Source organism: Chelonia mydas, chromosome 10 (assembly GCF_015237465.2).
Source record: "Chelonia mydas isolate rCheMyd1 chromosome 10, rCheMyd1.pri.v2, whole genome shotgun sequence".
Taxonomy (NCBI): Eukaryota; Metazoa; Chordata; order Testudines; family Cheloniidae; genus Chelonia; species Chelonia mydas.
The window spans coordinates 68,488,390-68,495,347 of record NC_051250.2 but is presented as its reverse complement, the minus strand read 5'-3'; positions in this window follow the sequence as shown (position 1 = coordinate 68,495,347).

The following is a 6,958-nucleotide window of genomic DNA, read 5'->3' as shown; positions in this document are numbered from 1 at the left end:
AAAACCAGTCGGAGAACACTTCAATCTCTTTGGTCACTCGACTACAGACCTAAAAGTGGCAATTCTTCAACAAAAAAACTTCAAAAACAGACTCCAACGAGAGACTGCTGAATTGGAATTAATTTGCAAACTGGATACAATTAACTTAGGCTTGAATAAAGACTGGGAGTGGATGGGTCATTACACAAAGTAAAACTATTTCCCCATGTTTATTCCCCCCCTCCCCCCCCGGCCTGTTCCTCAGATGGTCTTGTCAACTGCTGGAAATGGCCCACCTTGATTATCACTACAAAAGGTTCTCTTCCCCCCCCCCCCCCCCCCCCCCCCCCGCGCTCCCCTGCTGGTAATAGTTCACCTTACCTGATCACTCTCATTACAGTGTGTATGGTAACACCCATTGTTTCATGTTCTCTTTGTATATAAATCTCCCCACTGTATTTTCCACTGAATGCATCCAATGAAGTGAGCTGTAGCTCACGAAAGCTTATGCTCAAATAAATTTGTTAGTCTCTAAGGTGCCACAAGTCCTCCTTTTCTTTTTTCATAGAATTTTTGTGGCTCCCCAGTAACACCAGCCCACTTTGGGAGATGCCCATTTTCACTGCAAGGCCCCTGTCTCTCCCGTGTTCAGGCACTTATCACTTGCCCAACAGGACTCTGTTTTGGCCTAAGTTTTCATGGGTGGTTTCAGCAGTTTTTTTTTTTTCTGGGGGGGGGGGGGGGGAGTGTAAAGAAAACCCATTCAGCTAGCAAAGCATAGGGCACGAGTAGGAAAGAAAACGATCCTTTTCACACTTAAAGAGAGGTTCAGATGTTTGTTTTGCCTTTCAAAACTCATTTAGCTTTAATCATTCAAAGCTACCACCCTCGCTGAGAGGTGTGTGTTACTAAGTGTTGGAAATAATATTATTTGAAATTAATATTGTTATGGGAAACCAAAAACTAATTTAACTATAAATTCCTTTATTAAATCCAAAGGCCAAATGGTATTTATACAATTGCTCTAAATGTACCTACAAAGCCTAAATAATCCGCAATTTACTATACCCAATACAGTAACAAAAAGTATTCATAAGCATGTGATCAGTATGCTTACAAAGAGGCCAGACTTAGGGATGACAGTCGCACCCTGGCATACTCCAGCATGATAGTAGGGTCTGACAAAGAACCTTCAAATTCATAACTTTCATACCCTGCAACAAACAAACGTCAGAGCCAATTACCACATTCAAATCACTTGTAAGCTAGACAACTCATCCTAATTTTGATCCAAATAAGATTTACAAGCTCCTTCTTCCCCCCCGCCCCCACTCCCCCTCGCACCAGGTCTCTCCTCCTTAATCTCTTCCCCTCCTTCCTGCTGGTCAACTTTTCATTGCAGCTGGGTTCACGCAGGCTGGAGATAACACTGGTCTGTGGGGTGGGAAGTTCCACATTGGCTCCGTTTAAGAGAAATTCTTATTGAAAACCATCTGCAGTCACCCCTATCAGTCAGAGGCCTTCTTAGAAGCTTCCCCTTATTCTATTAGTTGTGCTTTGAACCAGACATCCTCCCTACTGCATTCCCTTTGGGCCTTATAACTCATTTTCAAGGCCATCCTTCTACCTCCTAGTCAGGGCCTCTCTTTACAACACCCAGATATTTCCTTAATCAAAACTTAAGCAAACTCTCATTATTTTTTTTTTTTTATCCTACACTAAGTTAGAGTAAGGGAGTATGGGGGAAGGCAAGAAATAAAGAGCTTGACTCTGCAGCTGAGCATTGTGTTTCCTTTGTGCAAGATTCGCCATCCCCACCTTGCTTCCTGGGCTGCAGAATGGCAGCGGAGAGGATATGTGGCCACTACAACAGCACGAAGGCTAGATCGACCCTCCTGCCATACACACACTGACAAGGATCCGTGGCTGGGAAATCCACACGCCCGGATGCTGTCCCCCAAAGAGCAACTGTGGCTTCACGGCAATCATCCCTGGAAGAGGAGGCATGATATGGGCGCAGATGTATTCACCTTTTCAATAGGTGGTCAGTTTGTTTGAATGTATTTATCCCCAGACGTGCTTATGAACAAACAAAGAACTGTAATGGATAAAGCCCCATTAATGTGTCTGACCAAGATAACTAGGGGCGGGGAGACACCATGCAGAACAGAAAGGAATAACCAGTTGTAGGATGCTGATGAAGTGTCTTAATTTTTAGTCATGACTTTAATGCAGGCCAATTGTCTCCCCTTTCCCCGAAGGCCTACAGAATTGTTGGTATGATCAGCTATTTAAAATGTACATTGTGCTTTGGAGCGCAGTAAACAGCTCTATAAACATTCTGGAGAGGATCCTAGGCAGCTAATCTTCCACTATTAAGGGGCACTCCTTTCACTCCCACTGCCTCAAAGTACTTGAGCCAAGCAGCTAGGTTAACTGCAGAGCTGGGGACATGATCCTGCTGCCGCCACTGGGAGCTAATGAAAAGCCTTGTAAATATCACTATAAAGTAGAGAGAGAAATCCATCAGGGGTTTGATTGCTCTTTTTGGAGGGGCTGAAATCTGTCCTCAGTGAAGTCAAAGGAGCTTCATGGGTTTCACTGAGTGAGGAACTTAGCCGTCTATGATCTTTTAAAGAAAAAAAAACGTAGTGAACTCAAAGGATTATGCAAGCACACAAACAATCCACATGGGGGAGCTCAAGCAGCACAATTTGGAGAAAGCGGATTGTTACAAGGAGTGATTCCATGGAGTGAATGCTTTTATGGGAGATAGTTTTCTGCTTTAATGTCACTAAATTGTCTGCTACACCTTTTGAGAAGCCAAACACACATCCTGCCCGTTTCCTCACTCAGCTTTGCTGCAGCGATGGGGAATCTGAGACTGATCCAGTTCGGATTATGTTCACATCTGAACAAAGGGGCAGCCAAGGAAATATTTACCAGCCAAGGAAAAGGTGGGTTCCCCAGTACCTCTGTGGTGAGTGTTGCAAACACAGGTGAGGAGGGAAAACTAATACAGACAGCTGGAAGGGGTGGCACTCCTCATATCGTGGGGGCCAGGAGGAGGCCAGGACCATTCAACTGGAGGCCCCCACACCTCCGGCCCACAGTGGTGCTCCTGTTGTCCCTGGCAGCATTTCTCCACTGGAAATATTCATGGATTCCAAGGCCAGAAGGGACCACTGTGATCATCTAGTCTTACCTCCTGTCTAACCTCGGCAACAGAACTTAAGAACATAAGAACATCCCTACTGGGTCAGACCAATGGTCCATCTAGCTCAGTATCCTGTCTTTGGACGGCGGCCAATACCAGGTGCTTCAAAGGTAATTAACAGACCAGAGCAATCGAAGTTATGCCCCTGTCGTCCAGTCCCAGCATCTGGCAGTCAGAACGTAGGGACACCAAGAGCATGGGATTGCATCCCTGACCATCTTGCTACGAGCCATTGATGGACCTAACCTCCATGAACTTATCTAATTTTTTTTTTAACCCAGTTATAGTTTTGACCTTCACAACAGCCCCTGGCAACGAGTTCCACAAGTTGACTGTGTTGTGTGAAGAAGTACTTCCTTTTGTTTCTTTTAAACCTGCTACCTGTTAATTTCATTGCGTGACCCCTGGTTCTTGTGTTTTGGGAAGGGGTAAATAACACTTCCTTAGCACTTTCTCCGCCCCAGTTATGATTTTGTAGACCTCTATCACATCCCCCCTTCGTCATCTCTTTTCCAAACTGAGCAGTCCCAGTCTTTTTAATCTCTCCTCATAGGGAAGCTCTTCCATTCCATTAATCATTTTTGGTGCCTTTCTCTGTATCTTTTCCAGTGCTAATACAGCTTCACATTAGCTATCCACCAGCCATCTGGTACAGAAACTGATTTACGTGATAGGTACATACATGGTTTCTAGTTCTGCAATTTCATATTTGAGTTCCTTCAGAACTCTTGGGTGAAAACCATCTGGTCCTGGTGACTTATTATTGTTTAATTTATTAATTTATTCCAAAACCTCCTCTACTGACACCTCAGTCTGGACAGCTCCTCCGATTTGTCACCTAAAAAGAATGGCTCAGGTGTGGGACTCTCCCTCACACCTTCTGCAGTGACGACTGATGCAAAGAATTCATTTAGCGTCTCTGCAATGGCCTTATCTTCCTTGAGTGCTCCTTTAGAGCCTTGATCGTTCAGTGGCCCCACTGATTGTTTGGCAGGTTTCCTGCTTCTGATGTACTTACATTTTTTGCTGTTAGTTTGAGTCTTTTGCTAGTTGCTCTTCAAAATTCTTTGCCCCCCCAAAAAATTCCCTTTGAACTACCGCATATCCTTTAGAAAGAGCCATCTCATCTTCATTTAAAGATTTCCAGTGATGGAGAATCCACCACCATCCCTCTTCACTTGTTCCAATGCTTAATTGCCCTCACTGTGAATATGCTATCAGAGCATCCCCTGGCCACAATTGCCTCAGAAAACGTCCCCTTCAAAGGTGCCCCACAGCTGAGGAGGTACAGCAGAAAGGGTAATACAGCCCCAGGCTTTGCTATCTTTCCCTTGAGGTACACAAGGGGGCTGGGGAGGAAATCACTCTGTAGGCAGGAGGGGAAATGAGAGCCAACATGGAAAATTACATGAAGCTGTTTGGGGGCAGGGACGCTCTTGGTTCTGTGTTTGTATAGCGCCTGGCACAAAAGGGGCCTAGTTCATGTGGTAATATAGATAATAATTAAGCCAGATCATCTAAGACAAAGCCAGTCAATGGGGAAGCAGACTAGGGGGATAGTGAAGGACAGATCCGTTGTGCTTTAGCGATGCAGTGCAATGCAGCAGCAAAAAAGCCCAGACCAGATTTGGGCCGCACATAGAGAGCATCCAGATCTCATCATGGAGCAGAGAGGTGAGAGCTCCTCCCTATGGGCCCAGTTCTACTCCCCTCACTCACCACAAGTAGCCCCACTGCTATGACAGAATCACAGGAGATGGAAGAGGCCTGAGTTCATGTAGCCCATCACATTCCCCGTGGCTTTGTACAGCCTAGTTTCATCATGCTACTCAACAATAGTTCCCTGGTCCCAGCACCAGGCTACACGGCTCTTCTCCTTCCCTTGTGCTTAAGCTCTTGAAGTGTTTGTAGACAGTTCCAGTACTCAGTACATCACTCAGCCACGCTCTACATATTTTGTTCATTTCACTCCCCTAATACTCTGGGCTAGTCCTTCCGGCCCCGCCCCCGTTTTCAATGAGTTTCTCTGAACTCCCCCCAGTTTGTCTGTGTTCTTGGGATTGAGGTGTGCAGAGCAAGCCAGGTATAATCTTGCCCTAAATCATATAGGGCCTGATTCAGCCACCCTTTGGGCCAGATTCTGATCTCACTGACATCAGAGGAACTCCCTTGACTTCCAGAGAGTTACTCCAATTTACACTGGTGTGAGAGAACAATCAGGCCCGGGAATAGGGAGTCAACCATGTTTGTTGGCAGGCCAGAATTCTTGAGGACTGTAGCCAACCAGAGCAGAGGGATTTATGACAGCTGATCAGAGGAGACAGACTTGCATGATCATTAAGGTTCAATTGTGAACATGTTTCTATAGCCTGGTTAATAATCCATGGCACTTCAGAAACATAGTTAAAGACAAACAAGGCACATGCCCCAGAGATCTTACAGCCTACAGGGGCCAAGTAATGGGGCGATGCTTCAGGGGAAGGAGATTGGTAATGAAAAAAAGAGGATACACTGCCAGAAGAGCAAGGAAGATCCACCTCCCACCCCATATGTCTATGTTTAAATTGAGAACTCACATCACGGCAGGGCTGCCTAATAAGCAGCACGTACTATCTGAATGGCAAAACAGTCTTGGTTGACTTGTATGAAATGATGTGGTTATGCCAAGCTGCTCAAACTGAACAAAGTTTTCTAGAAACTTTGTGTCCATGCACCTGAGCCAATGGCTATTCCCCTTGTGCACCAATACTGATGCGCTTCATTTTGGGGCGGGGAAGGGGACATTAAAGGAGTTTACACTGGAAATCAAGGTCTGTGGGGAGAAGACTGTCCCAAGGAAAAACAGCGATAAGACAGGGAAGAGAAATCTGCTAGACAATAGTTGGCTAATGACAAATATGAAATCCTCTCCAGAGTCCGCGTGGCTGAGAAAAATCGACTGATAATGCAGTGGGGAAATACAGAAAGACAACTGGGATTAAGGGGGAGATTTGTAAAGGCACAAATGGGAATTAGGTACCCAGCTTCCATTGACAGTGGGCACCTATATACAAAGAGCTTTTCCCAAGGGCCTAGAGTGAGAGCAAATCCTGGCAGAGATTATTGCCGCTACAAGAGTGCATTAGGCTTGATCGAACTGATTGTCAACACAGCCTCATCCCAGAGAGTTCAAGCCACTGCAGTACCATCTCCCTTTCATAGCACTGCTGTCCATGTGAGTGGTCTTGGGGGGCTCTATAGTTTTGACCTGCCTGGTCTTCTTTTGCCTTCACCCATCACAGCGAGGGTCATAGTGGTTTGTTTTTAAGGTTTGCTAAATAGAAAGTTTATTGGCACTAGTAATAATCTGAAAAAGCAAAACTATGCTGCTCACTTTTAAAGGCTGCACACCTGGTGCAGTGTAAATCAGGAGCAGCGCCACGGCAGTCAATGGAGTAACACCGTGTAAAGCTAGTGTGAGCAAGAGGAGAAGCAGACCCAGAATTTTTGCTACAATACTCCCCCACCTCCCCGCCAAGAAATTCCTGATCACTATTTTTCAGGAACAAGCTGTATTTTGATTTTGTCCCATGTATGTTATTCTTTAGTCAGGGGAGGTTCTCAGATTCTTTGGCAATAAACCCCAACATGAGAACTTGGATGACTGGATAATAAAAGGAGGGAATGCTAAACAGTTCCTTAAAACGGGCCTGAATCCAAAGCCCGTGCTCTGTGCAGCCCCACTTTTTGTGACAGTCCAGATCAAGGTCTGACCCTTTGCCT